Below are 19,057 nucleotides of genomic sequence, written 5' to 3'. Positions count from 1 at the left end.
ATTATTGTACACTCATGTAATGAAATGCCATAAAGCTATAAAAATATTGCTATACTACATGCAGTGTAACAGAGGGCAAATATTTGTTCTTGGGAGGTAAAAAATCTTAGATATTACAATTATTTGCAGCCCTCCCAAGAACCACAATATATAATCAGATATACAGTATATCTGTGGTATTAAAATTTCATGGTGGTATTAAAAGGACTCCTTAGTGGAGCCGTAATGAAAAGAAGGCCGAGAGCACTGCCGTAGCAGGATCACTCACAATAGGGGTCACTATTACAGATGCTACATGAGAAAAGCAGCTAATAACGCTGCGATGCTGCTTTGTTAAAACACACACTGAGACAGACAGCGAGAAATTCATGATCACTGGGAAAAACAGAAGTCATAATTTTCAGTCGTATTCTTAGAGTAGTGGGGTTACAAATTATTTTTATCTTCTTGCTTATCTGCATTTTCTAAAGTGTCTATGAATATATTCCTTATGAGAAAAAGGGCTCTGTGTATGGGTTTCTAAGAGTAAGATTCTTGTGTTAATCTTGTGCTAAATCAAAGGGAACAGCAAAGCCATATAGGCAGCCCTTGATTTTTGCTGCTTCATCTTTTATATTGAAAGATAAAACTTTAATTTTAAAATATGAGAAAATCACAATGTTCAACGAGCTTATTAAGTTATTCTAGTCTGCTTCTTGAACTACATTTCCTCACTTTTTTGGACCCTGTTTTCTGGATAGTTCTGATAACTAAATATCCTTCAGCAAGGGTTGAGTTTGTCCAGTCAGCCTACCTACAATCTCAGCCTCCCACTCTCTTTAATCCCATGGAGACCCTCTTTTCCAGCAGGTAAGTCAGTAGGTATAAATCAGGCAGACGAAGGAAACATTTCTTCAAAGTTCCCCAAAAGTCACCTATTCCTTCCAGGCAGAATTCCACCTGCAATGGATTTTTAAAAACCATGAGTAGGTGTATTTTAGGGCTTCCCTGGTGGCTTCAATGGTAAAGAATCTGCCTGCAATTCAGGAGACCCAGGCTGGATCCCTGGGTCGAGAAGATCCCCTGGATAAGGGAATGGCTACACACTCCAGAATTCTTGCCTGGAGAATTCCATGGATAGAGAAACCAGGTGGGCTATAGTCCATGGGGTCACAAAGAGTCAGACGTGACTGAGCAACTAACGCTTTCACTTTTCAGGTGTCTTTTAATATACTTTGGGCTTGATTTCAACTTAATTTGACCCGTATTAAAACTCCCAAAAGAAATCTATGTTATCATTTTACTCAGTCCTAAATTTGCCCTAAAGTTCTCCTGGATTTTGATTGTTAGTAAGATTTGCAATTGTTGACTCTGGCTTTTATTCGTTTTAGCTGCTTTTCGGGGTTTTGAGAAAGAAATTTTTTTGGCCCCTATGAAATTGACTATAATGTTTTAAGATTCTTTTCAGCTTTGCTCACATTAGCCCATTTGTTGTTTTAACAGGTCTTAAGTTGTTTCAGCTGTTTTTCGGTTAAATATTTGATATACTTAAAATTATCATCTGATGTTTTAGCATTTTAAGAATGTAATTACATTTATTTCAATGCTTTTACATTCATAACAGCTTTTAATATTTTAAGACCTTATTTAGTCCTAATCTATTCTTGGAACATGATTTCAAATATTGTGGGGAGAGGAAAAATTATTTTTAGAGACTATTTTAACCTTATGTTCTAATACAAAGAGTTGATACAAAGTTTTGATGAGGAGAGAGTCATGAAGATGGAGATCTTAGTCCCAGCCCTGGCTTGGCTGTCCAGTCAAATAACTGAGTCACAGTCATCTCACCTCTCTGAGTCTGTTTACTCATCTGTAAAATGATGGGGGTCAACTCATCATTTGGGGTCAACTCTGGAAGGTGGCCCACCAACTGCTATGACAGCAGTCTTGACCGTCATGACTTTTGCCGTCACACGGACTTAAATGTTCCAATTTTAAAAAATTTATTTTCAAAAGAAATTTCATTTTACCCTGGTAAGTGGAAAACCCACATCAGTTTCCATCCATGAAAGGTCAAGGGAAAATAAACACAAGAGAAAACCAAATGATGTTATTAAATTTGGCATTGAAGGCTAATTCAGGCTGAGAATTGTTGGAGATAAATAGCACCCAACTGAAACATTTTTCTTGATGTTAAAGAAAAAAAAAAGATGTAGCATGGGGTTGAAAAAGAACTAGAAAAGGATGACTTTCTCCTTGTATGATTCAGTGTTAAATAACCAGATTTCTAGGGCTTCCCTGGTGGCTCAGCAATAAAGAATCTGCCTGCCAATGCAGAAGATGCAGGTTCTGGGTTTGATCACTAAATTGGGAAGATCCCCTGGAGTTCTGGAAGTGGCAACTCACTCCAGTATTTTTGCCTGGAAAATTCCATGGACAGAGGAGCCTGGCAGGCTACAGTCCATGGGGTTGCAAAGACTTGGACACGACTTAGCAACTGATAGCCACAAACCATCCACCTGAAGTCAAGGGATGAGCTACCACCAGCTGTGTATCTCATACTTTCTGAAAAGCTGGTGAAAGCTATGTAGGGGAGCAAAACATTCAATAATAATTCAGGAACAGGTTTCCATGCCTATTCAGATTGTCTCTCATACATGTTATCTGTTTCTTTACCAATACAAGATGGATTGCAACGTATCATGAGGCCAAAAATGTGAGCTGACCTATTTCAAATCTTAATAATATCAGGGACCTTTAAAAAAGGGGAATAATTTGTAATAAAGGAGAATGCCTTTTTCTGGAAGGTGGTATCCCCACAAAAAGAAATAAAAGCAAAGAGCATGAGAGAAGGGGAGTTGCTGTAATCCAGAGACAATAATTTTGAGGTCAGCAAATAATTTTGAGGTTGTTTCAGTCCAGGTTAGCTGATCATCTTTAGTAAGTTCCAAATATACAAAAGTGTTTTATGAACTCCAGTCTTATACCAAATGTAAGGCATTATAGAATGACCCTATTAGACTGTGGTGTGGTTATTATGGGTGATAACAGAAAGACCTCACACAATATACCCTGATTAGGGATCAAAACTCATTCAAAGGCCAACTTGGGGGAACTGGGCTTCACTAGGGGCAAGTCACCAGGCTCTGAGCTCCACAAACATGAATCCCTGAGTCAGCATTTCCCAAAGCACTTTCTTAAGAATGTCAGTGTGGAGAGATTTCTGTTTAAAAAAGAAAGCTCCTGTGACCCTTTACCCTTTGGTAATGTCTGGCTACTATAACTTCCTTTTGAAAATTTAAAATTCCCATTAGTAGTGTAAAAGCTCTGAGAAGTCCTGTAATAATTTGCTTACCTTTGTTCAAGTACATGTTTGTATAAAACCTGTTGGCCAAATAAGCCTAGCAAAACTCGTATTCAGGGCCACCCTAACTGATTTCTCTCTTTTTTTTTAATTGGAGTATAATTGCTTTAAAGTACTGTGTTAGTGTCTGCTGTCCAACAAAGTGAATCAGCTACATGTACACATATATCCCCTCCCTTTTGAGCCCCTCTCCTACCCCCACCCCCAGCCCACCCCTCTAGGTCATCACAAAGCATCGAACTGAGTTCCCTGTACTATACAACATGTTCCTGCTAGCTATCTATTTTACACATGGTAGTGCATATAGAGAGTGAAAGTGAAAGTGAATTCGCTCAGTTGTGTCTGACTCTTTGCCACCCCATGGACCGTAGCCTACCAGGCTCCTCCGTCCATGGAATTTTCCAGGCAAGAGTACAGGAGTGGGTTGCCATTTTCAATCTTCACTGATTTCTAATGGCAGCATCATTGTCAGGGCACTCTGGGACCAGGACAAAGAAAAATATTGAGGAGGAAACAGTATTCTGTTTTCTTGAATGCTTTATGGAAGTGTTTTCACTTTGGAATTAATGTAAGAGAGTACTTACCAGAAATTTGAAGGACTTTGGGACATTTTAGAGATCTTGGATTCTTGTTTCACGTCCGTATTTTAGTATTCTTTGTTTCCTGGACCAGATATAACAAGTGTACTAAGGTGACCAGTTAGGACCACGGTGTACTGAAAATGGGCTTCCCTGGTGCTGAAAATAGATCTGGACCAAGTATCAACAAATGTAATCACTTAGGAGAGGATCCAAAGGCACATGTCCAAAGCTACCCATCAAGCTGGAACAGAGGGCCCAGCTCTGAGTGCAGCACTCCCTTCACGGGCTGCACTTGGGCCCCTCTGTCCTCTGCTTCTCAGTTTCACAACTGACATCATCTGACCTTTTTCCAGTTAACCTGGATGTCTGTCTTTCTTCTGCCCTAAGCCTTCGATTCATTGCCCCTAGGAGCTTGACCTTGGTGGCTTCCACTCCAGCAGGAAATGATCCTGTGTGGTTCTGCCCTCTCTGGGGTCCTTCTGATGATAATGGGCTAAGCCCCAGCCTCGGCCTCAGATACTTGGCTCTGTTGTGTTGGTCCAGATGACCTTAATGACTCTGGCCCCATCAGTTACTCTGTGGCCAAACTGTGAGTTCCTCCCAAGAGTTTAGGCCTTGCCCATCAGGATGCTTACTTCAGGAGCCTTCATCTTGGACTAGGATTCCAGCTCTTAATTAAGATTCCATTTCTCACTGTGGCTCAGGAACAAAAGGCCCAGGTGGAGAGGACACTGAACCAGCCCTGCTTCAAACACCACCCCTATCCCTCTGGCCACTCCCTGACTGACTCCCCATTGGTTTCCATATCTGACCTCCTCAGCCTTCATGCTGGCGGCCACCCATGGTGATTCTATCCCAATATATGTTGACCACGAGGCTTCACTGTTTTGAGTCCGCCTTGCCTCTGGCTCGTGGCTCGCCTCCTCTGAAGGGCCTGGAATCTTTTCCTCACCAACTTCCCCCATTGTAGGCCCAAGCAGTTTAGGAACACATTAACTCCATGCTCCCTGAATCCTTCTTCCCTCTACATACTCCTAAAAGCCACTGGCAAGTGGGTTTTAGGGCAAGAAGTACCCAACTCCTGGGTATATATGCTCTAAGTTCCACTGTCTCCTCTCTAAATAATAGCAGCAGTGAGGATCTTAAGAGTCACTAATATCTCCTATGTCTGCTGTGCTCAGTCACTAAGTCATGTCCAACTCTTTGCGACCCCATGGACTGTAGCCCACCAGGCTCCTCTGTCCATGAGACTTCCCAGGCAAGAATACTGGAGCACGTTACTATTTCCTCCTCCGAGGAATATTCCTGATCCAGGAATCAAAGCCATGTCTCCTGCATTGACAGGTAGATTCTTTGACCACTGCGCCACCAGGAAAGCCCCAATATCCACTGAGCACTGACCAAATGTCAGGCATTTTGCTAAATGAGATAAGCCACCTTATCTCATCTCACAGCATAAGAACCTGATGAAGACAGGCACTGCGGTTTTCCCCAGGCTTATGAGGCAAATAAAGGAAAATGAGAAAGATGAAGCTTAAGAGGTTAAGTAATTTGTCAGATATCAATTTGTAAGTAGTGGATCCAGGATTTGAAACCAGGCCCTCCCCCAATCTTCAACTATTCTGCTTCCCTCCTTCACAGGCAACCTCACCCTTAGAACCTTAAGGAAAAACAAATTTCCCAGAGGGCATATTTTACCATCTTTCAAAGAACTCTGCCTTACACACATAGAGAGGGGTTCACAGGAGGCAAACACCCTTCTTCCTTTCATGGCTACTCCTGACTTCTAATTCTCTCAATCACAAATCCGTTCTAGAGGTAAAGGGAAGATATCGACCATTTTTGACACCAATATCTAACTCTGAGAATCACCCCTCGGCAGTTTATTCAGACTATTCTTATACAAAGCAAACACTTGAGAAATCTAATCTGTCTAAATATTTACATCCCACCCAATCTTTTTAAAACTCTGGGTTCTGCCAACACTTTCTGAGGGACCTTGGATGGCAGTTCCCACGGCTCATTGTGTGTTGCGTGAAAATCTGTCAGGATTGGCAATGGTTTATTAGGTCCCACAGATAACTACCAAGTACAATACTTTGGTTATTTTTCTGACATGGGCTCTCCCAAAACATGCAGGAAAAAAGTCACATGAGAATCCCCAGATTTTGGCCCTGACACTCATTACGCTGTCTTCTGAGAACTTCACCAAGATGCTGGGAACGTCAGCCTTATAGCTAGCTTCTGCTGCTCACTGGGGGCTCTGCATGTCCTAGGCCCAGGGAGCTCTGCTCTGCTCAGCAGCTGGAACTGAAGAAATTCACCTGCAGGATGGGTTCTATTCAGTCCTTCGGCCACTAGGAGCCAAGCTTAGAAGCATGTTGGGTCTCCACCCCTACTAGCAATGAGCTTAGATTGGAGTCTACTGCGTTTAAAGAGTCAAATGACATCCAAGCCCCTGCAAAGTCAAACTTTTGTGTCACTCAACCTCAATAAAGGTAGAGCTGTGTTTGACCTATAGATTCCACAAAAGCCTGGGGCAATCACCTTAGTAATGCCTGGGGTTTCCCCATTCATTCACACTCTTGTCAATCTACCCTCTCTCCTTCCATTCCCCATTCCTTCCTTCCCTCCCCTTCTTCCTCCTTCTTTCAGTCCCCTTTCTTTATAATTTTCATTGAACCCTTACCATAAGCCAGGCACCATGCTAGATGCTGGGGAGATAGGGTGAGTGCAGTAAACATACTCCTGCTCTCATGATGAATCGTTTCTGGATCTGAAAGAAGGGGGGCTCCTACATTTATCCATTTTCACCTAATCTATTTCTTCATTTTCCTGAACTCACAGATAGTCAGCATTTTCCAGGACCTCTTGTAGCCAGGTGCAGCCATGCGACTTGACTGAGTTCTGGTCAACCTAAATATGGGTAGAAGGCATGTACACTACCTCCCATAAAAATTCCAAATGCTCTCTCTCTTCCATCATACATAGTCCTATGGCAGAGGATCCAGTGGAGGTCCCCAAGGCCCCAAGTAATACTGATCCATAAAGTAGAAGGAGCTAAAGTCCCTGAATGACTCTGTGGAACCAAGCATTCCCATATATCTACCATTCACTCATGCTGGTGTGTGACATTAAATGAGAAATACAACCCAATTATGTTAAGTCACTGAGCTTTGGGGTTTACTTGCTATATCAGTGAGCCTACTCTAACCAGTACTCAGTCATGAGATTGACTAATTACATCATGTTTCTCTGGTAAGAATCCTAAGAAGGTGTTTCTCCCGGGAATATTTAAATTTTACCCAACCAGAAGGTCTCAAATTTAGCTTAATTCTTCATATGGATAGCAACCAATACATAACAGCTTAGTGTTATTTCTGCAGAATTTAAAAAGAGTTATTTTTAAACAAATTGGTATATGACAGGAGAATTTTGACAGATCAATGGAGGAAAGATGAACTATTCAATAAATGGCTAGGACAACTCCGTCATAAAATGACAAGATTAGATTCATAGCTCATATCACAGAAAAATAAATTACAGGTCAACTGAAAACTTAAACATAATATTCAAAACTTGAAAACTTTCAGAGGTACAAATAAGACACAGTATTTAATACAAAGAGGAGGGAAGAGGATTTGGAAAAGGACTCCAAAGAACAGATAGGAAAAGATTGGGAAAAACCAATTGTATTCAAATAAAAAAATCAGTATAACAAAAGCTTTCATAATGCTGCAATAATCTAGAACAGGGGTCAGCAAACCATGACCCTCAGGTCATAATCTGACTCTCTGCCTGTTTTTTTGTGAATAAAGTTTTATTAGAATACAGCCATGCTCATTTGTTTATGTCTACTGCTGCTTTCAGTCTGGATTGACAGAGCTGAGTAGTTGCCATTGAGTCTCTATGGGCCACAGTGCTTAAAGCATTCACTAACTGGCCTTATGGAGAAAGAGTTTACTGATACCTGGTTTAGAAGAAAGTATTTGCAATACACATAACTGACAGAAGATTAGCGCATGTTCATTTCACTCATGTGTATAAGGAGGCATTGTCTGCAGGGGCTAAACATCCATCAGTGTGAGAATAGATAAACAGTTGTGAAGTGTATAGGCACTTCACATATTATATTATACAGTAGGAGTGAGTTAGATTTGCATGTATCAACAAAGATAAATTTCAACTGACAATTGCAAGAAGTAAGATACAATATAGTACCATTTTAAAAACACATTGAAGAAATATTACATATTTTATTTAGGTTTGTACATAAGTCACACATCATAAAAACATCCAAAGAAGTATATTCATTGCCTTCAGGATATTTATTAGCTTCTGCTAAGGAGATTAAGGAACAAGAAGAGATGATATGGATTTTAGTTATTTCTATACCTTTAAAATGGTAACACACATTAAATATTAATAGTGAGTACACCATGTTTTATTACTTTCTATATCCTTCTCTACATTTGAAATCTTCTGATTGAAATAACAATAATAAAGGTCCAGATCATTGCTATTGGATAAGGGTTCTAAATATAGCTACTAAACTGCAAGGCAAAAACAGGTGTGTCCCCAAAACTGGAGGGCAGTGCAACTTTGGAATAATATCAGCTCTGCCACTCACTAGCTGTCATTGCAGCTCTCTAAGTCTCCTTTTCCTCATTCTGAGAATAAAGATTTTATCTACCTCATAGGTTTGTTCATAAGAATCAAATGAGATATTCCAGGCAAAGCATTTTTCACAATGCAAACACATAATAATTGTTCAATAAATGGTAGATACTATAATTCCTATTTTTATTATCTGTAAATTTATGAACATAAATTGGTAGAACCAAACAAAAAGTAAGATCCACATTAATCATTAGCCACTTTAAAAGGCAGAAAGTTTGTCAAAATAGGGAAGACTTGGCTAGCTTTATTTAAAAAAAAAAAATGCAATGAAAAGCAATTTATAAAATGAAGAAGGACCTCTTATTAGAAGGGAGTTGTCTGCATGGGTTCTCAAGAGGGGTAAGTCTTTGGAGTATGAATTATCTCCAGCTATACTTTAGGGAGAGTTTGGCTTTGACAAATTGGATGAGTGTCTATTTTTTAGATACATACTTTCTGATAATGAAAAAGAAAGCATCAGGCTCCCAAACTTTAAGCCCTCTTACACTTCCTCTTCTCCATTCAGTAGCCAAGTGATCTGCTAATAAAAATGCTGTACTATCAATAACTACCACAGTGCTTGGAACTTACACATTACATCATGCTATCCTCACAAGTCAGTAAAATAAAGTGAAAGTGAAGTCGCTCAGTCATGTCCGACTCTTTGCGGCCCCATGGACTGTAGCCCACCAGGCTCCTCCATCCATGGATTTCTCCAGGCAAGAGTACTGGAGTGGGGTGCCATTGCCTTCTCCAGGGGATCTTCCCTACCCGGGGATCGAACCCGGGTCTCCTGCATTGTAGGCAGATGCTTTACCGTCTGAGCCACCAGGGAAGTCCCAGTAAAATAAATGTACTATCTTATTTTACAAATAAGAAAACTGAGGTTCTGTGAACTTGGTAAGATTACATAAAGTCGCACACTGTAAGTGGGAGGGTTGGGCTAGCAACCTATGGTGATGTCACCATTTCCCAGCCAAACAGCTCATGTGTACTAGTTACGTCACATGACAACTGCTCTTCATTTGGAATAAAAACTGGCTTCCCCTATTTGCATTCCTTTAGGGAGAAGAACGTGGGGATGAGCTAATGTGTCTCTATGTCACCAGGGAGTTGCATTCGTTACTCTTTTTAAAAACATGTGTTTATTTAGTTGCATTGGGTCTTAGTTGCAACACACAGGAGTTTTAGTGGCAGCATGTGAACTCTTAGTTGAAGCATGTGGTATCTGGTTCCCTGACCACGGATGGGCCCCTGCATTGGGAGCACAGAGTCTTAGCCACTGGACCACCAGGGAAATCCCTGCATTTATTACTCTTAATATGGGGCTCATGTAATTCAAGTCACTAACATTTAATATCTGATTCTGCAGGGGAGAATCCGACTGCAATGTTGGATTCAGACAAGCATCCCCTTTTTAAGGGTGTTGACAGAGTGGCTACACATCTCCTCTCCTATTTTGACACTGCTATTTTTTTCTCTGTTCAATTTCAGCATACTGACAAAATTAAGGCAACTGGAGAAAGAACACAATCTATGCAGAATAAGTTGGTCTCTGAAGGGAGAATGAATATCATACGATACCATTATTTAGTCCAGTAAAGCATGTGACACCCCCTTAGACACGTCTACATTATACCTGCAAACCTGGCAGAAGCCTGACTCAGCAAATAAAGAGATGCTGGCCCATGGATTAAGAGGCACCTCTTATTTCTCCTTCAACAACTTCACAGGATCACTACTGATAGAGTAAAAGTAGAAAGGTCCAGTCCTGACACAGGCAATTTCTACCAGGCACGGTGGAAACAAAGGCTTTTTCATGAACTCACTTCTCTTTATTCTTTACCCTGATACTATAAGAAAAAGATAATTAAGCCCAGAAATTTTCAGCAAGCTCTCAAAATCTCTCCTCTTCTTATGGTCCTTTATACTTAAAAATCTACTAAAAAGCTATAATACAAACTCGGGGGATTATGACAAAAAAATAGACTCTTTAAACAATGTGTTAGTCACCCAGTTGGGTCCAATTCTGCAACACCATGGACTGTAGCCTGCCAGGCTCCTCTGTCCATGGGATTCTCCAGGCAAGAATACTGGAACAGGTTGCCATTCCCTTCTCCAAGGGATCTTCCCCATCAAGGGATCGAACTAGGGTCTCCTGCATTGCAGGCAGATTTCTTACCATCAGAGCCACCAGGAAAGCCCTAAAAACAAAGTAAATATGTGCTCTGTAAGCTTTGAAGTATACAAATATCAGTGCAATCAATCAGGGCCATTCATGTAAATATTTAACAGGTATTTCAATAAAATCCTTTCTTGAAAACTCATTCAGAGATAGCAAGGGTTATGATATAATCACAAAAATATGGCACCATGTTGAAATTGTACAAGGTAACGCGTGAGTATTGTATGATTCCTGCTCTAAACATTTTTCGTAGGATGAAGTAGTCTCAGTTCCCCCATAGAAAGGAAATGTGGTGCTGGGAAAATATACAGACATCCAACCTAGAAATGAAAAAGTGAAATATCAAAATGAAAATTGTTTTGAACACAGCCCACAGCATTTCAGTACTAGATGAAGGCTAGATTCCTTTAACTCAGGCCATGTTCATAAGTGTTGCAAAATATTTTTAAAAACTGAAGAATTTTTCCAAGACCTCATGATTAAAGTAGTGTTAATGGAATTAGAACAGAGAAAATGTAACTTTTGTGTCGATTTCATGTGTCTTTCTGCAGACTCATGGGTCCTTTTTGAGTAGGGACTAGTGAATCCTAGGGACGGGGGAGCCCGGTGGGCTGCCGTCTATGGGGTCGCACAGAGTTGGACGTGACTGAAGCGACTTAGAAGCAGCAGTCTGAAAATGGGGATAAAACTCCCTGAGGACAACCAGCAGTTTCCCACACGAGGCAGAAATCATCCTTGGTGGTACAGAACTAAAAAGAACAAACTTAATTATTCATTGGTAAACCTTACCAGTACATTGTTAAATTACCAGGTCTAAAATTCAGCCTGTATGGGGATAGGCTCCCAAGATAGGAACTTGGCCATGACTGAAGTCACACACCAGACTTTCCTATAGCATATGTATCTCAGTTGCATTCCTGACCTTGATTTTGCTCTTCATTCTCACTTCTCCAACTTCTGAATGGCTCTCACTTAATATCCCAACTTGACTTCCAATTAAGTACATCTAGAACTAAATGCCAGAGAAGGCAATGGCACCCCACTCCAGTACTCTTGCCTGGAAAATCCCATGGACGGAGGAGCCTGGAAGGCTGCAGTCCATGGGGTCGCTGAGGGTCAGACACGACTGAGCAACTTGACTTTCACTTTTCCCTTTCATGCATTGGAGAAGGAAATGGCAACCCACTCCATTGTTCTTGCCTGGAGAATCCCAGGGACGGGGGAGCCTGGTGGGCTGCTGTCTATGGGGTCTCCCAGAATCAGACACGAATGAAGTGACTTAGCAGCAGCAGCAGCAGCAGAACTAAATCCACCTTTTGGAAACAAATGCACAAACAAATCATCCTTTCTCCCTACCCAAAGGCAGACATTCAATCTCTTTCTTGATAAACTGTCTGTTACCAAACCTTTCAAAACAGCTATGATTGTGTGACTAAAATGATCCTAACTTACCCAGAAACTTTCTTAGGGTCAGTACACTTTAAAGACTGGGAATAGCTGTAGGACTTTCAGCATGTATTCAAAGCCCTTCCAGACAGAAGAATCCACCCGGAAAATCCTCCACATACCTACTGATCTGTATTAGGACATTAAAACTTCTTTAAAGGACAGCTTTCATTTGCTTTTGTTAGAAGCCTGGACTGTGTTTTTTTCTGATGATCTGAGTCCTTGTTCAAATACAGTAAATTCAGCGAAAGAGATGATCATGTAGAAAGATGATACTAACAACAGTATGAAAGCCACAGCAAGCTGGTGTCAGCACCAACCTACTGAGATGGACGGAGTCTGTATAGCTAGATGACAGCCAAGACCTCAACTACAGGAGGACGGGGCAACTATGATAAATCAAAAGTCAAAAACAACATGCTTCTCCTAAGAAACTATCCTCCAAAAGGTGAACACTCTCTTCCTCTTAAAGCAGTATTCTCTTAAATTTTGAAATTATCTATATATTAAAACTAATTTTATCTTATATCTACTCATCCATTCCAATGAATATGAATCAAACCCCACTTTGTGCCAGGTACTATTCCAGCCAAGTGAAAATACAGCAGCGAACAAGACAGAGGAATCACTGTTTTGCTATCACCGCTCTCATAGAGCTCCCAAACTGGGAGGAGAGGCCTTATCCGGCAAGAAAGGCCCCGTGGTGAGTAGCACATGTAAGCATCACTCTATTAGGGTGAATCACTTTCTCGATACTCAACTCCTTCTCCTGGATGACCATCTGTGGTAATCTTGCTATAAAGGTAGTGATAGCCATTACATCTTGGGTGCATCCTAGGTACTGGGCAGTTTATGATAACAACCTCATTAATCCTCCCAGCAACTCAGAGCTAACAAAGAAAATGAACTCAGAGAAGATTTCCTTTGAAGGTCACAAATTTGGAACATATATCTGGCTCCAAAGCCGTGTTTTTATTATTATTATTATTATTATTATTTTGGCTGCTCTGGGGCTTTAGTGTTGTGCACGGACCTTCTCTAGTTGCAGGGAGTGGGGGCTACTCTCAAGTTGCAATGAATGGTCTTCTCATTGTGGTGGCTTCTCTTGTTGGGGAGTACTGGCTCTGGGATGCATGGGATCGGCAGTTGCAGCACGTGGGCTCATTCGTTATGCCCTGCCCCCCGGGCTCTAGAGCTCAGTAGTTGAGGTGTGTGGGCTTAGTTGCCCTGTGGCATGTAGAATCTTCCCAGAACAGGGATCGAACCCATGTCCCCTGCATTGGCAAGCAGATTCTTAGCCATGGGACCACCAGGGAAGTCCCAAAGCCATAACCCACTCTCCTCAGCTCACTATGAGTTCCATCTTCTCTCACAATGGCTCCCTTTCTGCTTTCCAGCCCTGAAGCCTCTTCTGGGGTAGTCTTGGGAAGAAAATTACCATGTCAAGAACCTGGTGTTTAATGGTAATTGAATTCGTTTCCATCTTTCTATCATTCCATCCTTACATGGCAGATTGTAGGAGGTCCTCTAAGACTCAAGTCTGTCCTCTGGGGACTGGTAATGTCTTGAGTTGGAATTTGTGCTTTGATGTACCAGGCTCGAAGATGAATACAGAAAATGTTTTGTCTTGGGTTGGTAGATGATTGGCTATATGATTTTGATTTCCTTATCATCCATCAGCTCTGGGTCAAGGCAAAAAGTTTTCTAGCTCCTTAGGGTTTTCCCCAGAATCCTTATCAGAAAACACTTGCTCACTTTTCACCAGCAGCAGAGGGGATGGGGAAAGAGGTTAAAAGAATGTGTAGGACCACTGGCGATTGACGGAAGAGAAGTGTTTCAAACAAGCCTCCTGTGTTTATTGCCCAGACCAAGGAGAGAAAATAGCCTTTACTGGACACGTGGATTTGAGAGCATCTGGATCCATTTAGTAAGCATATTTATTTCATAACAACATGAGATCATGATGCCAGGATGATTAATGATCTTTTATATTCTACCACTCTTTTTGCATAAATCGACAAGTCTGTTGGGGAGATTAATTATCTGATATGGGGTAAGTATGCATTTTGGTTACTTCGTTTAAGCAGGAATCTATTACATGGAATACCTTTTAACCATGGGACAAGCTTGGAAGCATTGAAAAGCCCTGTAGGCATCTCACAAATCAGGCACACCTAAGTTCTTGGAAAATAATTTCAAGGTTCTTAGGTAATTCTCTTATGTCTTCCCGAAGGGAAACATTGATAGAATCCTCAAATTGGGCGAGAAACAGAAAGGAAGAAAGAGAATTGGGACCAAAATTTTAGTGATAAGACTGAAAATGTGACTGCTAAACATATTTTAATATATGTAGGATAATACCACACATTATAACTATATTGGAAATAGCGTTAATTGGAATATACTGGTATAGAAAAGCTATTCTCTATGTGGCAAACATTAGAATAAATTATGTCCCCCTTGAACTCCACCCAGAGGATCTAGGGTCTGAAGTAAGAATTGTCAAAGCACCATCTAACCTCTGAAGGGAACACAAGGCTCCCCCCTTCCCCTTCATGAGGGGTGGCACAGACAGTCCCCACCAAAAGCCCCACTGGTTATAGCTGGATGGGACACGCTTTTTCACATTTCACAAAGAGTGAGAGGTCTCAGCTTTGCATGATTCGTTTCTTTTGGTTTTCCTCCCAGGGCAAGTACAACGTTGATCCTGGTGGTTTCTGGGATGAGCTGCCACCTTGGGAGGCCTCCTCCCCACAGCTGGAATAAATGGAACAAGCAGCTTGAGTCCACTCTGCTCTTCAGCCCCCAGTATCCTTCCTTGGGGACATGACCTTTCTCCGCTTTTGCCATCTGACCCTGAAGGTCACAACCAGGGCCAGCCAGGGAAAGAGAACCAAAAGGGCTGTTCTGGGTCTAGGCAAAGGGGTCCCTGTGAACCAAAGTGGAGCAGCCCAGGATTTCTGGCATGAGGAGCAGCTCAGAGAGGTCTGGAGGTATAACACCCAGTGAGTGTTGAAGGACCTCCATATGCCTGGTGGTATTCTCTAGGTAAACACTCCCTGGAGTAACTACACCAGGCCCAGTGTGAGGCTAGGACTAACCTAGAACACCAGTAAAACGCCCTCCCTGAGGACTCCAAAGGCCAGCATAGCACCCAGTTATGAGGAAGTGTCATCCAGATGAATGGCACTAAATGTAAGACTTCAAGGAAAGGGTGTCAATGGTAATATGGGGGACTTCCCGGGTGGTCCAGTGGCTAAGACTCCAAGCTCCCAATGCACCCATCCGTAGTCAGGGAACTAGATCCCACGTGCTACAACTAAGAGTTTGCACACCACAACTAAAAAAGATCCTGCACACCACTACTAAAGATCCCACAGGCAGCGAGGAAGATTCCACATGCAGCAACTAAGACCTGATGCAGCCAAATAGATGAATAAAAGTAGTAATGTGAGAAAACCTTAAAGGGAAGATTCTGGAAGAGGCTACACATTCAAGACCCAATATCAATTTCTATCAGGCCCTCCATCATGCTTCTTCCTATAAAACCAAAAACAAGTAAGCAGAAACCTCATCTCAAATGTATTGCTTTACCCACTGAACTGGCTTGTGTGAGGTCCACGTTTGTAAGTAAGCACATATCACATTATTCTTTACAACTTTGGAACCCATTTATCATTCTTCTCCCCATCCCCTTGTTAGCCAGAGCAGACATCAGCATCTGCCAAGGATCTGTATTAGCTCACGCTGACTTCCCGCTTCCTGCCTACAGTTCCCTAACCGGAGTCTACGTGGGCCTTGCCTAGGGGTTCAGCCACCATCCCAGGGGGTGTACAGGTGCCCGGGGCTAGCTGTGCTGATGGCCAGAGCCACCTGGGGAGCTTTTATCAACCCAGATTTCAGGGATTCTCCTAGACATGGCAGATCAGAGTATCCTCCTGGGCAAAAGAGCTTTGGAATGAGAAAGGTGAAGGGTTGTCAGAGGCACACAATGCACAAATGCAGACCTTCTATCCGAAGTCAGGAGACCGAGAGCTTCACTAAGTGTTCTCTGAATGCAGGCTGCCATTTCTAGGTGCCAAAGCAAAGTCTCACAGGGAAAGGTGGCTCTGAGACCCTGTACCTGGCAGAGTGGTAGCGGGAAGAGGGTTGGATGAGAAGTCAGAAGGCACAGAGCCTACGAGGCCATGGTGTTGGAAGGAGGGGGAAATGAGTACTATCTCCCCAGATAAGGGGAAGTGGCTGACATCATTACGTGCCCTACCCTACCTACCCCTGAACCAGCAAGCAGACTTCCTGCTGGTCCAAAGCGGGGTGTGTTTGAAGACAAGACCCCCAAATCTTCATTACTTGCTGTCTTAGCTTGCTCCTCATGGACACCCCCAAACCATCCCACTTGGATCCTGGATGTAAGCATGGCCCTTCTGCAGGTGGTGTGTGCCATGCCAGAGATGGGACCACTCCCAGCAGCAACCCACAGCCTGTCTGTGGATCTGCTGGCCTCATCCTTCTCATCTCTCTGATGATGGCCTTCCCAGCTGTAAGTTCTAGCAGCAGATTCTGTTTCTGGTCCCTGTGGTTCTGGTGACCCATTGGCTTTCCCTCTTGGAATCATCAGGGTTTGGCTTCTCTATTTGGGTCTCAGCTCTACTCTGTCAACCCCCTACCCTCTGCCACTTTTGGTGTTCTCTCCAATCTGGGGTAGAGAATTTCTGTATAGCCACAGGCCCATGGAATCCCAACGAACAAGGACGGAACACTGTCAGGGAAAGGAGACTGACAGTGACACTTGGTAGCTCACCTCTCACATGCAGAAAGATTTTCAACTATTACTTTAAACCTCAGTCTTCAGAAATATGTCCCCAAATAAACCAATTCTAACCTTGCTTCTTGAGCTTCCCAGGTGGCTCAGTGGTAAAGAATCTGCCTGCCAAGGCAAGAGATACAGGAGATTTGGGTTTGATCCCCGGGTCGGCAAGATCCCCTGGAGGAGGAAATGGCAACCTACTCAGCATTCTTGCCTGAAATAAGCAAGAATCCCAGGCTCCTCCTCGTGGAGGAGCCTGGTGGGCTACAGTCCATGGGGTCGCAGAGAGTTGGACACAACAGAACACACACATGCATGCAACCTTGCTCTCACAAAGAGACCCCCAAGTTCTTGTCTGACCATAAAATCAGAATGTCCTGGAATTGCTGTAGCACCAGGGTGGGCATCAGGCAGCCAAAGTCAGACTGCCAGCAAGACCCCCTGCAGGAGGAATCAAAGGCAACCTATTCTTCTAAAGTCAAAGACTGGGTGATGTTTCCTTCCCTCTCTCCACTGACTAGAAGAGAGGATAGTTACCTTGTAAGTATCCAAGCAGAATACAAGTTCAACTACCTTGATACACACACTCAAATGAGAAACTTGTAACTTGAAACTCAAATTACTGGAGAAGATCTCCAGAGAGCAAAGAGAACCTTGGAAAAAAAGCAGAGTAAATAAAGGTGAGTCAGGCCTTTCAGATATTAACAAATATTACAAAGGAATTATAATGGAGTCATATTAGTAGGATGCTGCTGCAGCTGCTGCTAAGTCACTTCAGTTGTGTCCAACTCTGTGTGACCCCATAGATGGCAGCCCACCAGGCTCCCCCATCCCTGGGATTCTCCAGGCAAGAACTGGAGTGGGTCGCCATTTCCTTCTCCAATGCAGGAAAGTGAAAAGTGAAAGTGAAGTCGCTCAGTTGTGCCCGACTCTTAGCGACCCCATGGACTGAAGCCCACCAGGTTCCTCCGTCCATGGGATTTCCCAGGCAAGGATACTGGAGTGGGCTGCCATTGCCTTCTCCTATTAGTAGGATATAATAGTTTAAAAGTATAACATAAAATATAAATGTAAAAAATATAAAATAATATATGTATCATATATCTTATAAGGTGCTATAAAAGCTATTCTCAAAGATGTTTTCTGGCACTTTTGATTGCTTACTAACAGATAAATATTGTCTAAATGATTTATATACATTAACTCATTTAAACATCACAACAATCATATTTAAGTAGGTACTATTTTATCATCCCTATTTACAGGTGAGGAAATTGAGGTCAACAAAAGTTAAACAACTTGCTCAAGGTCACACAGTCACAGAGTTAATAAGTTAAATCCAGACAGTCTAAAACCAGAGTCAGTGTTTGCATCCATTATATTCAGCTGCTTCTCTAGCAAAATCAACTGAAATGTTCATTGTAGGATCCATTTAAAATAGGTAATTGTCGATCAATTCAAAATGGTATGGTGTGGACCTAAAAATGATGGTTAAATGATTAAATAAAGAAGGAATCTGGAAAACTGCTTATGATGTAATATGAAATTCCTAAAAATGCAGAATAAAAGATGCACACTCTGAGTGAAATTAAAAAACAAAACATATAAATGGGGCAAACTGGAAGGAAATATATATCTACAGAAGCAAGCCTGATGAATGATCTAAGTTAGAGACGTGGTCCCACCCCAACAAAATCGATGGCAGGGATTGGGAACCAGGCTACAGCAGGTTTTAAAAGTCCGCAGCAAACTGATTCCAATGTTTCATCACGTTTATGAACCTCAGGTCTAGAGTTCAAAGCCAAGTAAAAGAGTCCAGAGAAAACCAGGCTTCTCTTTTATCCCCCATAAAAGAGGGTACATAAAAGTTTTCTAGAAATCTGAAGAGAAGTTATCATTGGCAAAAAACATCAACAAACAATTTATAAAAGTAGGAATATAAATGGTCAGAAGACCTGGAAAAGTACTCAAAAAGAACTCAAGAGATACCATTTTTTTGAACAACAAAGCTAGAAAGGAATGATTATCCACAGTAC

General features: G+C 42.1%; 1 protein-coding gene and 1 non-coding gene across 3 annotated transcripts in view; both read right to left on the bottom strand.

Moving 5' to 3' along the window:
- THSD4 (thrombospondin type 1 domain containing 4) overlaps nt 1-19,057 on the bottom strand; it is a 669,170-nt gene that overhangs the window by 454,339 nt on the left and 195,774 nt on the right. The gene's annotated exons all lie outside the window — the stretch shown is intronic.
- Nucleotides 9,347-9,418, bottom strand: TRNAC-ACA (transfer RNA cysteine (anticodon ACA)). The gene has a single exon. It is a non-coding gene; the product is annotated as a tRNA-Cys (tRNA).

Source organism: Bubalus kerabau, chromosome 10 (assembly GCF_029407905.1).
Source record: "Bubalus kerabau isolate K-KA32 ecotype Philippines breed swamp buffalo chromosome 10, PCC_UOA_SB_1v2, whole genome shotgun sequence".
NCBI classification, from domain to species: Eukaryota; Metazoa; Chordata; class Mammalia; order Artiodactyla; family Bovidae; genus Bubalus; species Bubalus kerabau.
The sequence above is the reverse complement of the archived record's forward strand: the minus strand, read 5'-3'. Positions and strand labels throughout refer to the sequence as shown.